Source organism: Oncorhynchus nerka, linkage group LG20, assembly GCF_034236695.1.
Source record: "Oncorhynchus nerka isolate Pitt River linkage group LG20, Oner_Uvic_2.0, whole genome shotgun sequence".
NCBI lineage: Eukaryota > Metazoa > Chordata > Actinopteri > Salmoniformes > Salmonidae > Oncorhynchus > Oncorhynchus nerka.
Genome location: NC_088415.1, coordinates 55,783,167 through 55,800,940, shown reverse-complemented (window position 1 = coordinate 55,800,940; position 17,774 = coordinate 55,783,167). Strand labels below are relative to the sequence as shown.

Below are 17,774 nucleotides of genomic sequence, written 5' to 3'. Positions count from 1 at the left end.
CATATATCTGGGGAAGGGTATACCACAATTTATTATAGTGTTGAAAGTTAACAAGAGCACAGTGGTCTCCATCATTGGGAAATTGAACAAATCTGGAACTACCCAGATTCTGCCTAGAGCTGGCCGTCCGACCAAACTGAGCAACCGGGCAAGAAGGACCTTGGTCAGGGAGATGACCAAGGACCCAATGACCACTCGGACAGAACTATGGAGTTCCTTTGGCTGTGATGGGAGAACCTGCCAGATGGAAACCACTTGAGAAACAGGGAGAACGGTAAGGCTGAAGGGGGGGGGGGGAAATGAATGGCGCCAAATGCAGGCAAATCCTCGACAATGACCACAAAAAATACAGCCAAAGCAATGCTAGAATGGCTTCAGAACAAGAATGTGAATGACTTCGGGTGGCCCAGCCAAAGCAAGACTTAAATCCCATTAAAAAATCTGTGGAAAGACTCGAAGATTGCTGTAAGCCGCTCCCCATCGAATTTAAGAGTGTGAAGAAGCCGTAGCGGCAGATCGAACAGTGAGACAGACAGGATGTTCTGGTGCTCACCTCTCTTAGAGGCTTTTATTTACAAAATTAAGAGGTGCAGGACGAATAGGCTAATACACTTTGTGCAGAAAATAATAAAGAGGACATTGACAAAGACTTTAATAAATCAAAGATATTCAAGGTATAAACCATTTCCAGCAACAACTCCATGCCTATAACACATTTAAGGTATGGCTCTGAGCGCCCAAGTACTCATTCCCTTCCGCTAGGAATGTTCTATCATGACATGCCCAAAACGCAGTTCTACCATAGATGCACACAGTAATTTGCCATGGACATATAACATCATAAACAACAATTTTACATAAACACACACTTCAATAACTTGTGCCATAACGTCTTTAAGTCACACAATCCACATTCATGACGTAACTCACCCTCGGGATAATTCATCACTTTGGTTCATCCCATCAACCAATGAAATGTTCTTCGAAGACGCAGAATAATTTGTGTCATGCGCAATGCACACCGGCACAGAGCTTCAAACAAACACATCAGGTAGGTTATATTTTAGGATTATTCTCTACCAACACATATCGTTATTCGAGTAATATGTTTACTTTGCTAGAGCATGTACGTTTTAAATGGGCAGCTTTAACACGATAGAACATTGGTAACAAGTTACATAGTTGCGCACGGCAGTTACTAAAACAAACACTTGACTTTGGCACTTCATGTCAAAGTATTGTTGGCAAACGGAATTGCGCAACTCTAACCAACTCTTGTTTTCAGGTTTCTTGGTTATACCTTGAAGAGATACAATAGCCCTTCTCTTACCAATTAGTTTCATTGTATATAAGTCATGGACATGCGCTCTAAGTAAGAATGGGAGAAAATACCCAAATCTAGATGTACAAAACTGATATAGGCATACAAAAGCTGTAGTCGCCGCAAAAGGTGATTTTGCAAAGTAATTGACTCTGGTGTGAAGACAGACAGAGATGTCTGTATTTAATTTTCAATACATGTGCAAAATTTCAAAACTTGTTTTCAATTTTTCAATTTCGGATATTGTGTGTAGCTGGGTAAGCAAAAAAAAAATATTTAATCCATTTTGAATTTAGGCTGTAACACAAAATGTGGAATAAATCAAGAGCTCTGAATACTTTCTGAAGGCGGGTGACGTTTGGGACATAAGCCCTAGTCCTGTGGTAGTTCTTTCTGAAGGCGGGTGACCTTTGGGACATAAGCCCTAGTCCTGTGGTAGTTCTTTCTGAAGGCGGGTGACCTTTGGGACATAAGCCCTAGTCCTGTGGTAGTTCTTTCTGAAGGCGGGTGACGTTTGGGACATAAGCCCTAGTCCTGTGGTAGTTCTTTCTGAAGGCGGGTGACCTTTGGGACATAAGCCCTAGTCCTGTGGTAGTTCTTTGCTCCTTTTCTCTGTATCCTCTTTCCTTTCGTATCCTCTCCTTTCCCACGCTCCCTCTGAATCTCCTGGCGCTCTCTCTGCAGGCCATGAATAAGAAGATTGACATCATCAAAGGTCTCTATGTAGCCTGCCGCTTCTCTGAGGTCAGGTAATCTGCCTTCACTTTACTACTGGTATCCCAAATGGCTCACTACCTTTGACCAGAGCCCTATTGGCCAGAAGCAGTATACTACAAAGGGAATAGGGTGCCTTTTGGGATGTACTTAACACCTGTCGGTCTGCACTCATTACTGGCCTTCTGTTAAAATGTTAATGTCATGCATTTTTGGTTCCAAGCACCTTTTACATTTATTTATTTATTTGTATTGGTTTAGATGAGGATTTAGAGTGGAGCATGTTTACCATTTTGGGACACACTGATTCACTCTATTGACTGACTCTTACTGATGATGTTTTCTTGTTTGTCCACTCCAGTGTGATGCCCAACTATGATGTCATCATCCCAGTACTGATGGAGGGCATATATGAACTGCCCAACCACTGCCAACTCACCCCAGGTACAGTACTTTGTGTGTGTGTGTGCTGATTTATGACACCCTCCTCTCCCCCACCTCAGGTGTGCCATTGAGTTCCATGCTCGCTCACCCCCCTAAAGGTGTAGGAGAGGGGATGAAGAGGTTCGACGAAGCCGCCTTCACCTGCGAGTACAAGTATGACGGAGAAAGAGCACAGGTGTCTGTTTTCTCACATGCCCACTTACTGTGTGTGTCAACTGTGTGCCCTAGTTAGAAAACAGACATGATGCTGTTGGGCTGTGTTAGCCCCTCCCAGTGGAGGCATTGGAGAGAGCAGTGTAACTTCTCATTCTCTATTTATCCTTCCTCAATTTCTCCTAACCTCTCTCCTCACATTCTCGAAGCACATTGGAGCAGAAGATCTGTCTTCCTCCGCTAGAACCTTCTCCAATTCGTTTTGAGGAGGAGGTTGAGAAGATTGAGGCCAGGAGTCAGAAAAATACTATGGAAATTCACTTGAGATTCACCCAGAGAGCAATGTGACACCTATTCTTTGTGCCTTTAAACTGCAGTGTGACTCCTGAAATGGCCAGCAGAGGGAACCCTAAGATGCTGGCATCTGGAGCTTCTGTCATACAGTTGGGCTCTGTCAATTTGTCTTTCTGTGATTCCTAGCATTCTATCTCCTCAAATTCTTCTCAACCATTTTGGAGTAGAAGAGCTAAGGCCCTTCTTCTCCAGTGGGTTTTGAGAAGGGGGTGAGGAGAGAGGATGCGAGGAATAATCGATTGAGAAAAATCCTTGGACACGGCCTGTCTCTCTACTCTCCAGATACGATAGGAAACTCAAATACTCACTGTTATTAGTTGAATGATAACTATTGATTATTGTATTTGTGCAGATCCATATTCTGGAGAATGGGGAAGTGTGTATTTTCAGTCGCAACCAGGAAGACAATACGACCAAATATCCCGATATCATCTCTCGTATTCCCACGGTAATAGTAACCCTCTCAACACTAGCACACTGTATGCATCCCAAATGGCACCCTATTCCCTATATAAGGCTCTGGTCAAAAGTAGTGCACTATATAGGGAATAGGATGCATTTTGGGATACACACTCAGCCAGCATCTTAGCCCCTTCATGGTCGTAAGCTCACTTCATGAATAATACCTCTCTTTCTCTCCTCTATTTCGCTCCCCTCTTTCTCTCTCCGGCTTCATATTTCTCTCTCTCTCCCTCTCTGCCTTCCCCTCCCCCATTTCTATCACACCCCTCCCTCCCTCCCTCCCTGCCTCAGGTAAAGAAGGAGTATGGTGTCCTGTGTGCATGACTCTGATGCCGTGTCTTGGGACAGAGAAAATAAACAGATCCAGCCTTTCCAGGTGCTCACCACACGGAAGAGAAAGGTGAGAGGAAAGAGAAATAAGGGGGACAATACTCGGCATCCATGGTTTTGGTTTCTGTAATTATTTTCATAACAGCTGGATGGGTGATTAGCCCAGGCAGCTGTGTTCACAAGTTGTCTGTGGTGGTGGATAATTTTCCTACCATGCTCTATGTTCATCAAGACCTGCCGAGGGCCTCCCGGGTGGCGCAGTGGTTAAGGGCGCTGTACTGCAGCGCCAGCTGTGCCATCAGAGTCCCTGGGTTCGCGCCCAGGCTCTGTCGCGACCGGGAGGTCTGTGGGGCGACGCACAATTGGCCTAGCGTCTTCCGGGTTAGGGAGGGCTTGGTCGGTAGGGATGTCCTTGTCTCATCGCGCACCAGCGACTCCTGTGGCGGGCAGGGCACAGTGCGCGCTAACCAAGGTTGCCAGGTGCACGGTGTACCCTCCGACACATTGGTGCGGCTGGCTTCCGGGTTGGATGCGCGCTGTGTTAAGAAGCAGTACGGCTGGTTGGGTTGTGTATCGGAGGACACATGACTTTCAACCTTCGTCTCTCCCGAGCCCGTGCGGGAGTTGTAGCGATGAGACAAGATAGTAGCTACTACAACAATTGGATACCACGAAAAAGGGGGTAAAATTTTTTAAAAAAGTTAGACCTGCCCGGGAGTGACCTCTGAGGTGGCCATTGGGGTACACAAGCCCCCTGACAGCAAAAATATACTGAGTGAAGGGGCCAAAAGATCTATGTTTTGAATGCTCTTTTTGGTGTGTAGGTGTATGTGAGGTTGCTGTTGACCTGCTGCATCGCAACGGAGAGGTGAGTTGGGATGATGATTAAATAAGCATGTCAGGTAAGGTCTACACACCTGTTGTATTCGGCACGTTGATTTGATGGGAGTTATGGAGTCATGTATTAAGTAAACCTTGTTCCAGTCAGAATAGCCTCTCCTTTTTCTGTAGCATGAGGCAGCTTATTGTTCAAGTTTTAGTCTAGTCTTATTCATTTTGACTGAAATATCATTAAGTCTTAGTCGGGCACATTAAATGACAAAAAAAATGGCCTTATTAACCTTTAGTAAACACATCACTGACTTCCATGTGCACAAGCATGCATGGTCTTGTCCATGTCTTTCTGCATAACATCCTATCGCATGATTCTCTTCTCAGCCAAATTGCCAGAAGAATGCATTTATCTGCAGCAGATGATAAAATCACACCCCTTGTCAGGGCTTCAGACTAACATTTCCCAGAACTTTTTCAGTTGGTTGCACCAGCCCATGATTCGCACCAGCGGCACGCAATAGAAACACGTGTAATTGAAGTCATTCACAGTGCTTTAGACTGTAATAGACTACTGAGATGGTAGGCTTTTCGAGAAATAAGTTGTTTCATCTAACATGTCCAAGCAGGAATGCACGATTCAACATATGTTGATGTGCTACCTAATCCAGTGTCTGTCATTAATTGTGGGTTGACAATAGAGTATTGTTTTTATTTTTCTATTAAAATAGGGCTCCAGAATTTTCTGACTTTTGTTGTTCAATAGAGAGTAATTTGCCTTAATCGTTATGTGCACTAATATCATAGGCTAATTTATTTTGGGGTTAATTCACCACAGGAAGTAAACTCAAATTTACTTGCATGACTGCATGACAACTCATGTATGATCAACTTTATGTAGATTCAACTACATAGATTGCTAACCCTAAATATAATACCCACTCCTAGTGTCCCTTGTGGCTCACTTGGTAGAGCATGGCACTTGCAACACCAGGGTTGTGGGTTCGATTCCCACGGGGGACCAGTATGAAAATGTATGCACTCACTCAATGTAAGTCGCTCTAGACAGTAAATGTAATGTCCTAAACGTTGTAGCTTGCGATCCTATGCGCTCGGAATTGCATGCTTCGCATCTTAAAGAATAATCAAATGTATTGGTTGTAAAATAGTTGCTTTTGAGCTCAATATTAAGAGATGACAAATATATATTATATCCACAGAAAGCTGAGAACAACAGTAGTTGCTTCCAAAGATATGAATTTCCCAAATTGGATTTTTAAATGTACAATCAGAAGCTTTTTTTCTCTCTCCCGTAGCGCACATCAAGTGGTTCGCTCATCACAGCAGCAGGCCCCATGGAAACATGCCCAGGGGCTGGGAATACAATTTCATTACTGGAACCATGAGGATAATGCACTTTACTGTTTGACCAAATCATGGTTTTAGCAGCCAAAAAATAGGACATTTTAAAACTTTCAAGTGGGGTGACCATGTAATGAATTTTCAGCTTCCACTGATGCAACCAATAAAAAATGTAACTCACACAGTCAAGTTAAAGGGTCGCAAAATGTGACTAAATGGCTGCCGTCTAGAGCCCTGCCTCTTGACATATTGTAGATGTATTGTCATCAAAGTTAAGCCTTACAATTCTACTAATGTCATGCATGCTTTTGATTGGACCAAACAAATGACATAAAAAAGCTCTCAATCTCTCAACTCTTGTCCAGTCCATTTACTAGTCAGATTTTAGTCACACAGATAATTTAATCTAGTCTTGTTTTTGTGAACCGAAATGAGAGAGCCTTTTCATTTTGTTATTTTTTTTCCCCCTGGATATATTTAGTCATCTTGTCAATTGCCACTGACTCAAATCATGTTGTTTACATACACATGCTTAGCAGATGAAATTGCGAGTGCAGCGAAATGCTTGTGCTTCTAGTTCAGACAGTGCAGCAATATCTAACAAGTAATCTAACAATTCCACAACAACTACCTAATACACACAAATCTAAGTAAAGGAATAAGAATATATAAATATATTCATGAGCAATGACAGCGGCATAGGCAAGATGCAATAGATGGTATAAATTACAGTATGAAGATATGAGATGAGTAATGCAAGATATTTCAACATTATTAAAGTGACTAGTGATCCATTTATTGAAGTGTCCAATGATTTCAAGTCTGTACATAGGCAGCAGCCTCTCTGAGTTAGTGATGTCTCTTGAGATACAAGCTGTTTTTCAGTCTCTCGGTCCCAGCTTTGATGCACCTGTACTGACCTCGCCTTCTGGATGGTGGCGGAGTGAACAGGCAGTGGCTCGGGTGGTTCTTGCCCTTGATAATCTTTTTGGCATTCTTGTGACATAGGGTGCTGAAGGTGTCCTGGAGGGCAGGTAGTTTGCCCCCAGTGATGCATTGTGCAGACAACCCTCTGGAGAGCCTTGCGGTTGTGGGCGGTGCAGTTGTCGTACCAGGCGGTGATACAGCCCAACAGGATGCTCCCAATTGTGCACCTGTAAAAGTTTGAGGGTTTTGGGTGACAAGCCAAATTTCTTCAGCCTCCTGAGGTTGAAAAGGCGCTATTGCGCCTTCTTCACCACGCTGTCTGTGTGGGTGGACCATTTCAGATTGTCCATGGTGTGTATGCAGAGGAACTTAACTTTCCACCTTCTCCACTGCTGTCCCTTGGATGTGGATAGGGGGGTGCTCCCTCTGATGTTTCCTGAAGTCCACGATCATCTCCTTTTGTTGACATTGAGTGAGAGGATGTTTTCCTGACACCAAACTCCAAGTGCCCTCACCTCCTCCCTGCAGGCTGTCTTGTCGTTGTTGGTAATCAGGCCTACCACTGTTGTCTGCAAACTTGATGATTGAGTTGGAGGCATGCATGGCCACACAGTCGTGGGTGAACAGGAAGTACAGGAGAGGGCTCAGAACGCATCCTTGTGGGGCCCAGTGTTGAGGATCAGCGGGATGGAGATGTTGTTTCCTACCTTCACCACCTGGTGGCGGCCCATCAGGAAGTTAGGGACCCAATTCCACAGGGCGGGGTTGAGACCCAGGGCCTCGAGCTTAATGATGAGCTTGGAGGGTACTTTGGTGTTGAATGCTGAGCTATGGTCAATGAACAGCATTCTTACATAGGTATTCCTGTTTTCAAGCTGGGTTAGGGCAGTGTGATGGCGATTGCATTGTCTGTGGACCTATTGGGGCGGTAAGCAAATTGAAGTGGGTCTAGGGTGACCTGTATGGTAGAGGTGATATGATCCTTTAGTCTCTCAAAGCACTTCATGATGACGGAAGTGAGTTCTACGGGGTGATAGTCATTTAGTTCAGTTACTTTTGCGTTCTTGGGTACAGGAACAATTGGGTACAGGAACAATGGTGGCTATCTTGAAGCATGTGGGGACAGCAGACTGGTCTAGGGAGAGATTTAATATGTCTGTAAACACACCAGCCAGCTGGTCTGAGCATGCTCTGAGGACGCAGCTAGGGATGCTGTTTGGGCCGGCAGCCTCACGAGGGTTAACACGTTTAAATGTCTTACTCACGTCGGCTGCAGTGAAGGAGAGTCCGCATGTTTTAGTTGCGGGCCGTGGCACTGTGCTGTCCTCAAAGCTACGGAGAAGGAGAGCTCACAGTCCCTGGTAGTGAGCTGCGTTGGTGGCACTGTATTATCCTCAAAGTGGGCAAAGAAGGTGTTTAGTTTGTCTGGAAGCAAGATGTCGGTGACGTGGCTGTTTTTTGTGTATTTTTGTAGTCTGTGATTTTCTTTAGACCCTGCCACATACGTCTCATGTCTGAGCCATTGAATTGTGACCCCACTTTGTCTCTACACTGACATTTTGCTTGTTTGATTTCCTTCCCTATGGAATAACTACACTTTAGTATTCAGCCATTCCAGTCACCTTTTCATGGTTACATTTTGTTTTTATTTCACCTTTATTTAACCAGGTAGGCAAGTTGAGAACAAGTTCTCATTTACAATTGCGACCTGGCCAAGATAAAGCAAAGCAGTTCGACACATACAACAACACAGAGTTACACATGGAATAAAACAAACATACAGTCAATAATACAGTAGAAAAATAAGTCTATATGCAGATAAGGGAGGTAAAGGCAAAAAAAAGGCCATGGTGGCGAAGTAAATACAATATAGCTAGTAAAACACTGAAATGGTAGATTTTCAGTGGAAGAAAGTATAGATAGAAATAATGGGGTGCAAAGGAGATAAATAAATACAGTAGGGGGAGAGGTAGTTATAGATGGGCTATGTAGAGGTGCAGTAATCTGTGAGCTGCTCTGACAGCTGGTGCTTAAAGCTAGTGAGGGAGAAGTGTTTCAAAGATTTTCGTAGTTCGTTCCAGTCATTGGCAGCAGAGAACTGGAAGGAGAGGCGGCCAAAGGAAGAATTGGTTTTGGGGGTGACCAGAGCGATATACCTGCTGGAGCGTGTGCTACAGGTGGGTGCTGCTATGGTGACCAGTGAGCTGAGATAAGGGGGGACTTTACCTCGCAGGGTCTTGTAGATGACCTGGAGCCAGTGGGTTTGGCGACGAGTATGAAGCGAGGGCCAGCCAACGAGACCGTACAGGTCGCAGTGGTGGGTAGTATATGGGGCTTTGGTGACAAAACGGATTGCACTGTGATAGACTGCATCCAATTTATTGAGTAGGGTATTGGAGGCTATTTTGTAAATGACATTGTCGAGGATCGGTAGGATGGTCAGTTTTACAAGGGTATGTTTGGCAGCATGAGTGAAGGATGCTTTGTTGTGAAATAGGAAGCCAATTCTAGATTTAACTTTGGATTAGAGATGTTTGATGTGAGTCTGGAAGAGGGGGATGACCGCAGCTGCTTTCCAATCTTTGGGAATCCCAGACGACACGAAAGAGGTTGAACAGGCTAGTAATAGGGGTGGCAACACTTTCGGCAGATAATTTTAGAAAGAAAGGGTCCAGATTGTCTAGCCTGGCTGATTTGTAGGGGTCCAGATTTTGCAGCTCTTTCAGAACATCAGCTGACTGGATTTGGGAGAAGGAGAAATGGGGAAGGCTTGGGCGAGTTGCTGTGGGGGGTGCAGTGCTGTTGACCGGGGTAGCCAGGTGGAAAGCATGGCCAGCCGTAGAAAAATGCTTGTTGAAATTCTCAATTTATAGTGGATTTATCGGTGGTGACAGTTTCCTATCCTCAGTGCAGTGGGCAGCTAGGAGGAGGTGTTCTTATTCTCCATGGACTTTACAGTGTCCCAGAACTTTTTTGAATTTGTGTTGCAGGAAGCCAATTTCTGCTTGAAAAAGCTAGCCTTGGCTTTTCTAACTGCCTGTGTATGTATATTGGTTTCTAGCTTCCCTGAAAAGTTGCATATCACAGGGGCTGTTCGATGCGAATGCAGAGCGCCGTAGGATGTTTTTGTGTTGGTTAAGGGCAGTCAGGTCTGGAGAGAACCAAGGGCTATATCTGTTGCTGGTTCTAAATTTCTTGAATGGGGCATGCCTATTTTAACATTTTAATTGCTTCTTAACACAGCGCGCATCCAAACCGGAAGCCAGCCGCACCAATGTGTCGGAGGAAACACCCTGCACCTAGCAGCCTTGGTTAGCGCGCACTGCGCCCGGCCCGCCACAGGAGTCGCTGGTTGCGCGATGAGACAAGGATATCCCTACCGGCCAAACCCTCCCTAACCCGGATGACGCTTGGCCAATTGTGCGTCGCCCCACGTACCTCCCGGTCGCGGCCGGTTACGACAGAGCCTGGGTGCGAACCCAGAGTCTCTGATGGCACAGCTGGCGGGCATGCTTATTTAAGATGGTGAGGAAGGCATTTAAAAAAAATAACCAGGCATCCTCTACTGACAGGATGAGGTCAAGATCCTTCCAGGATACCCCGGCCAAGTCGATTAGAAAGACCTGCTCGCTGAACTGTTTCAGGGAGCGTTTGATAGTGATCAGTGGAGGTCGTTTGACTGCTGACTCATTACGGATGCAGGCAATAAGGCAGTGAACGCTGAGATCTTGGTTGAAAACAGCGGAGGTGTATTTAGAGGGCAAGTTGGTTAGGATGATATCTATGAGGGTGCCCGTGTTTACGGCTTTGGGGTGGTACCTGGTAGGTTCATTGATAATTTGTGTGAGATTGAGGGCATCAAGCTTAGATTGTAGGATGGCTGTTGGTGTTAAGCAATGTTCCAGTTTAGGTCGCTTAGCAGCACGAGCTTTGAAGATAGTTGGGGTGGCAATGAGTTCACATATGGTGTCCAGAGCACAGCTGGGGGCTGAGGGTGGTCTATAGCAGGCGGCAACGGTGAGAGACTTGTTTTTTGAGAGGTGGATTTTTAAAAGTAGTTTGGGTACAGACCTGGATAGTAGGACAGAACTCTGCAGGCTATCTCTCCAGTAGATAGCAACACCGCCCCCTTTGGCCATTCTATCTTGTCTATCTTGAATGTTGCAGTTAGGGATGAAGATTTCAGAATTTTTGGTGGTCTTCCTGAGCCAGGATTCAGACACGGCTAGAACATCCGGGTTGGCAGAGTGTGTTAAAGCAGTGAAGCAGAGAGTAAAAGGAGGCTTCTGCGGGCGATAAAATAGCTTCAAGGTATAATGTACAGGCAAAGGTATGGTAGGATGTGAATGCAGTGAAGGTAGACCTAGGTATTGAGTGATGATGAGAGAGATATTGTCTCTAGAAACATCATTGAAACCAGGTGATGTCATCGCATGTGTGGGTGGTGGAACTGAAAGGTTGGATAAGGTATAATGAGCAGGGCTAGAGGCTCTACTGTGAAATAAGCCAATAAACACTAACCAGAACAGCAAAGGACAAGGCATATTGACATTAAGGAGAGGCATGCTTAGTCGAGTGATCATAAGTGTCCAGTGAGTAGTGAGGTTGGTTGGGGTAACGGTGATTCAGAAAGCTCACCGGGCCATCGGTTGCAAGCTAGCATAGGATGCTCTGTTTTTAGCCACCTCGTACGTTTCTGTCGGTAGATTAGTGGGGTTCCGTGTGGTAGAGGGAATCAATCCAATTAGCAAAATAGATATAGTTATAGTGACCCAGGAAAAATTGTCCGATAGATCTATTCAGATAGCAGCCGATAAGACTGCTAATGATTAGCGGGCCGCAGATGGGCATTCAGGTAACGTTGCGATGGAGGGCCCAGTAGGATAACTCCCTTAGGGCAGATAACGCCGGTAGTCCAGTCGTGAAGCCCCGGTGGGGCTCCGCATCGCCAGTAAAACGGGTCCGGATAGGTGATTGTAGCCCAGGAGTGGCTGATGGAACTCTTCAGCTGGCTAGCTCTGGAATAATTGATGTTTGCTCCGGGATCGACGTAAGCCAATAGTCACACGGATAGCAGCTAGCCAGCTGCGTGATCCAGGTGTAAATGTCCAGAGCTTTCGGTTGAAATCTGGGGGTATGGAGAGAGAAATTGTTCTGGTCTGAGTCGCGTTGTAAATGTGGTGGTTCTCGCATTCAGATTTGTGCGAATGCTGCCATCCATCTACGGTTTCTGGTTAGGGTAGGTTTTCATAGTCACAGTGAGTACAATATCTCTTTTACACTTCCTTATAAACTCACTCACCGACTCAGCGTATATGTTGATATTATTCTCTGAGGCTACCCGGAACATATCCCAGTCTGCGTGATCAAAACAATCTCGAAGCATGGATTCCGATTGGTCAGACCAACGTTGATCAGATTTGTCAAAAGGAGAGTGGGGGAGGGCCTTGTATGCATCACCTAAGTTAGAATAGCAGTGATATCCAGTGTTTTCCAGGGCAGGTGCTACAGTCAATATGCTGATAGAATTTAGGTAGCCTTGTTTTCAACTTTGCTTTGTTAAAATCCCCAGGTATAATAAATGCAGCCTCAGGATATGTGGTTTCCACTTTGCATAAAGTCCAGTGAAGTTCCATGATGGCCGTCGTGGTATCGGCTTGAGGGGGAATATACACGGCTGTTACAATAAACACATAGGTGTGAGACTAATATTTTCGCCACTTTTCGTTGACAAAATTAACACGGAGGTACACCCCCTGGACAGGATGCTAGTGTAATATATTAGACATTGATTCTAATGTTTGCAATTTCACAGGGGTGTGTGCGTCTCATTCTCTGGTAAAGCGGCCCCTGTCTCATCACAGGGCCCTACTGAAGGAGAGCTTCGAGGAGAAGGAGGGAGAGTTTGTGTTCGCCCGCGCTATTGACTCAGACAACACAGACACCATCGCTGAGTTGATGGAGTAGTCTGTTCGAGGTGTGTGTGTCAGTGTGGGATCGGTCTATTTGCTGTGTGTGTGTGTGTGAGAGACTGTCTGTGTGTGGGAGGGAGGGAGAGAGACGGGAGCCAACCATGTGTTTTTGGGAGGTCAATCCTGTCTTCTGTGATCTCCTTCTCTCCTGAAGTTGTTTATTAATGAATGTCTTAGGCTGTGTCCCAAAAGACACCATATTCCCTATGGGCCCTGGTCATAAGTATTTGCGCTATGTAGGGAAGGGGGTGCCATTTGGGATGTATTCTTAATTTTATGTCCTCCTGTGGTGTGATTTTTGGTTGAATCCTCAGACTCCTGTGAGGGACTAATTAATGGTGAAGACTCTGGAGAAAGATGCCACTTATGAAATTGCCAAGCACTCTCACAACTGACTCAAGGTACACACATGCGCGCACACAAACCGCCCACGTATGCACCAGGGGTTCCTAAACTTTTTTGACCCACGACCCCATTTTGATATGTGAAAATTCTCGGATCCCAACCATGTGGGAAAATAAGTGTGTGATTAACAGCCAAAGTGAACTTTTATTTGGGGTTATCGCAGTCAATCGGAAAACATTCTAACAGTATTTATTTGTCTTCTCAACTCCCCATAACATACTTCTGATATGAGTCATTTGCAAATGAGTCTGAAAAAATGTATCTTATCTCACCACAACTAATGAGATGGGTGTTCTTGATGGGTGTGCTTGATGCATGTCGCGTTAGCACTTCTCAAAGTCAGCGGGCGTGGACTACAGTGCGCACCTCATCTCTGGTTTTAATGCGAACCAGCGTGTGGTTTGTTGTAGTTTACAATCGAAGTTACTTGCTACAATATATCTCTGAGTTCTGTGCTCAGCTCTTTTGCCGCCAGCTGCTCTCGGGTATCATACAACGCATTCATATGGCAGAGGCAGACACATTCATAACTAGAGAGCAGAGACCTGACCTCCGTCCCGTGATCGTTGGAGCCACATCTGTGCAAAAGTCAGCCATTTGATCCCATATGGAATCTGTTAGCCACGCAGCACACTGAACATCCCCTGTGCCGTTTCATGCTCGGTAATGGTGAGACAGAACATTGTGTCCTCGTGAATAGCATCCCCCGACATCTATAGAAAACAAGGCAATTCATGGGCATCTCAGCTCTCACAACTAACGTCCGTTTGGAGTTTGGGTCATTCAGTCAGTTTCTTCTTCATTGCTAGCAATAGCATGAATGATTTGTTTAACGGTGTTGTCTGGCAAAGGTATTGATGTGAGTTTCTGTGACTCTGCCTCCCCACACATTGTTTACACCGTATTTATTTCGGCCGGTAAATTTGAAGTCTCTGCAATAGTGTGTGGTTTCATGGCGTATCGGGCCTAGTCATTCATTGTGGGAATGATTCAAGTGCAACGGTCAACTGTGGCCTTTTCCCAGGATCAAGGGCACTCTGGTTGAATTTGATTTAAATCATTTTAATTTTGATTTTTAAGATGAACCACATTACAATGACTTTGAGATACAAAGATGATATATTTTTTGTATTTTGTTGGGGTGGGGGGTTTGGAAATTCTCCCGCGACCCCATTTTCATATCAGGCTACCCCACATGGAGTTGGGAACCACTGGTACACACACACACACACACTTACTCTCTATCATATCTACTCTCATGAAAACCTACCATTCATCCCTGTCTCTCTGTCTAGCTGAAGAAGGACAATCTGGATGGGGGACAGTGGATCTGTGTGTGATTGGAACGTATCTGGGGAAGGGCAAGAGAACAGGGACCTACGAAGGATTCCTGCTCGCCCGCTACGATGAGGACCATGAATAGTTCCACTCAGTCTGCAAGGTCTGTCTGTGTGTGTGTCAGCGGTGTCTTTGTATGTCTGCTAATGTCTGTGTGTGTACCTCCTTGCCTAGGAGGTGACTTTTTGTCTTTCTCTGTCTCGGTTGGTTTGTCTCTCTGAAAGGTGACACAGTGCCTCAGTCCAAATAGGATAAAGGTATTTTGCACAGGGAATTCTTTCACAATTCTTTGTTATTCTGCTCTGCTAAATGTCTCATCTGGCTTACAACAGGGGGATATATTTTTCAGGTTATTTTGTCTTTGCAGATTGGGACAGGTTTCAAGGATGAAGATTTGGAGCAACAGTACAAATTCTTCAAGGTACAGTACAGAGAGGTTTGTGTTCTATGCTCGTTTGATGCGAAGCGCAGAGTTTCTTGAAGCGAATCTGCCAAAAGTCTTTAGACCCAATTAACTGAAGGATTTGTCTTTTCCAGGAGCACATTTTGCCCAAGTCCCACCCTATCATCGTGTGGACCTATCAACAGAGCCTGATGTGTGGCTTGATGCCGTGCAAGTATGGGAAGTGAAGTGTGCAGACCAATCGCTGTCGCCAATCTACAAGGCTGGCATGGGATTGGTTAGTAGAACTAGGTCCTTGTACACTGGCTCATCAGTACTAATAATATTTGGATTTCAAGCCAGTTTTTAAAGTCATTTGGAAGTTAATCATTTGATTCAATGCAACTTCATCTTTGAGGGCCAGCCAGTAAAGCAACCACAACAGAATCTTTAACTCAATAATCCCCTCTGCAAATCTAAAATGTTTAGGTCTCAGGATGTTGCGAAATTTCTCCGGTACATTTTCACATTTTTTTTATGTCTCAAATTTCTCATGATGATCATGACACTTTTTTCTTCCCCTTAAAAACTATATTATTTAAGAGACCTACCATGAAGCGACCATGTTTACCCATAGCTTACAAACACACTCGTATAGCCCTAAGTCAAATATTTAGGCAAAATCTCAGGACCGTATTCAGTCTGAGTAGCAGTGCTGTCCAACAATCTTATTCACCACTTCTACTCCAAAGCTCTTTGTGGATATGGGTCCTAATTTGTGCTTTGCATTAGTACTCAACAAAGCTGTGATATCATGGTACTATGTTAGATTAAGGAGATGCCATCTTTGAATCAATAGTTCTTCAACCTCCAGTCTTTTGGTGCAGGGTTTAAAAGGCATATTAACTGTGAAAGGAAAACCCACAATTAGTCTTCCGTTTTAATGTCTTTAGTGGCAGCAAAAGTCAGACAAGTTTAGGTGAAAAGATGATTCCTAGCTTTTCTTTTGAGTTTTTACCCTTGTAGAATGGCCAAAATTAGGGTGAGTAAATCAAAATAATTGCACAGCATCGCATCAGCTAGGCTGGATGCTGTGCGGGAATAAAGGCTACTTGACAGGCTCATTTTCCCGTTGAACTCGCCATCTTTCTTCTCGAATCCGCAGGACTCAAAACAATGTAGAGGTAAGATGTATATCGATTTTGAGACATGACATGTAGTATTTTTTAAATATTTTGGTATACCCTTTTCACATTAATGTGAAATTCCTGTTTTTTAAAAAGATTTCCCACATCTGTGAAATGTCAACAGAGCATTGAGAATACCGCAAGCTTCTTTTCAAAGCCTTTTATACATTTAAATTCAGCTCGTGCCGTGCTAATTTCGCTTTTTGCGACCCGCGGAAACAACTTTGAAGACGAGAACCACAAAATGTAAAATCCTCAAGTTGCTGCATGCTCTTTCAACAGAGCTTTGTGATAATAATAATAATAATAATAATAATAATCAGAGGTGACACATTCTGCCCTTTTGAATATACTGTTAATGAAATGTTAGAGAAAGACCCCACTAATGATTCAGAACATTTATAATCATATTTGTCTTGGTAAAATGTATTTTCTAACACAAGGAAGTGAAATCTCATCACCAAAGCGCTTTTTCACCCACTCTGGGCATTGTTGGTAGACACCCTATTCTATAGAAGAAACCTACCTTCAGAGACAGCATCCATATTGCACCCTATTCCCAGGCAAAAGTAGTGCATTAAATAGGGAATAGGGTGCCAGTTTTCTTTCATTCTAGATCTATGCTTCCCCCCTCTGTGTTTCAGCTTCTCCCACATATATACACACAGTACATTTTATTCCACCAATGTTGGTATTCTGTGTTTATCCCTCTGTAATTTGATATAAATTGGCCCTCGTACCATCATGGCCACCTTATCCTCAGCTTCCAATTGGCTCATTCATCCCCTCTCCCCCTCACTGATTTCTTTGTTCTGTCCCATTTCAGATTGCTGATTTGTACAGGGAGCAGCAGGTTGTTCAGAATCAGGGAGACAAAGCTGACCTTGAGGACTACTACTGACCTCATCAACGGACCGGCCAGTTGCCAATGACTCGGGTGAAATCTCATACATATATTTGTACATACATATAAAATAAATGTTATGGTAAACTTGAACAAGGTTCTGTCGATGCAATTTTAAAAAAATTAAACTCTGCACAGCAGTGTCTATATCCAGGTGCTGGTTTAGGCTCTGCCAATGTCATTATAATCAACATTTTGTGTGTGTTGGTGTTGAGCCTAAGGCTCATTTTTGTAAACGTATACTTAACAGTATAAATAAAGGATGTGTTCCCCAGTTTTCAATGACACAAATAAATCACAGTAATGACAATGTGAATAAAGGCTTTGTTAATTTTATAATATCAAACCTATTGGGTGTTGATTTTATCCTGTCCTAAGCTTCATTTTACCGATTGATAGTGTTGGTTTCCCGGACACAGTTTAAGCCTAGTCCTGGACTAAAAAACACTTATGCTTTTTAACCCCGTTCTAAATTTCATCTGTGTTCAGGAAACCGTCCGATACAGTATAGAGAACACCAAGACATTGAAGACTTTCATCTGTGTTCAGGAAACCGTCCGACACAGTATAGAGAACACCAAGACATTGAAGACTTTCATCTGTGTTCAGGAAACCGTCCGATACAGTATAGAGAACACCAAGACATTGAAGACTTTCATCTGTGTTCAGGAAACCGTCCGACACAGTA

At 44.2% G+C, this 17,774-nt stretch overlaps 1 pseudogene; it reads left to right on the top strand.

The window, feature by feature from the left end:
• The first annotated feature begins 723 nt into the window (after positions 1-723).
• LOC115101553 (DNA ligase 1-like) lies at positions 724-17,432 on the top strand (annotated as a pseudogene).
• The last annotated feature ends 342 nt before the right edge of the window (positions 17,433-17,774 follow it).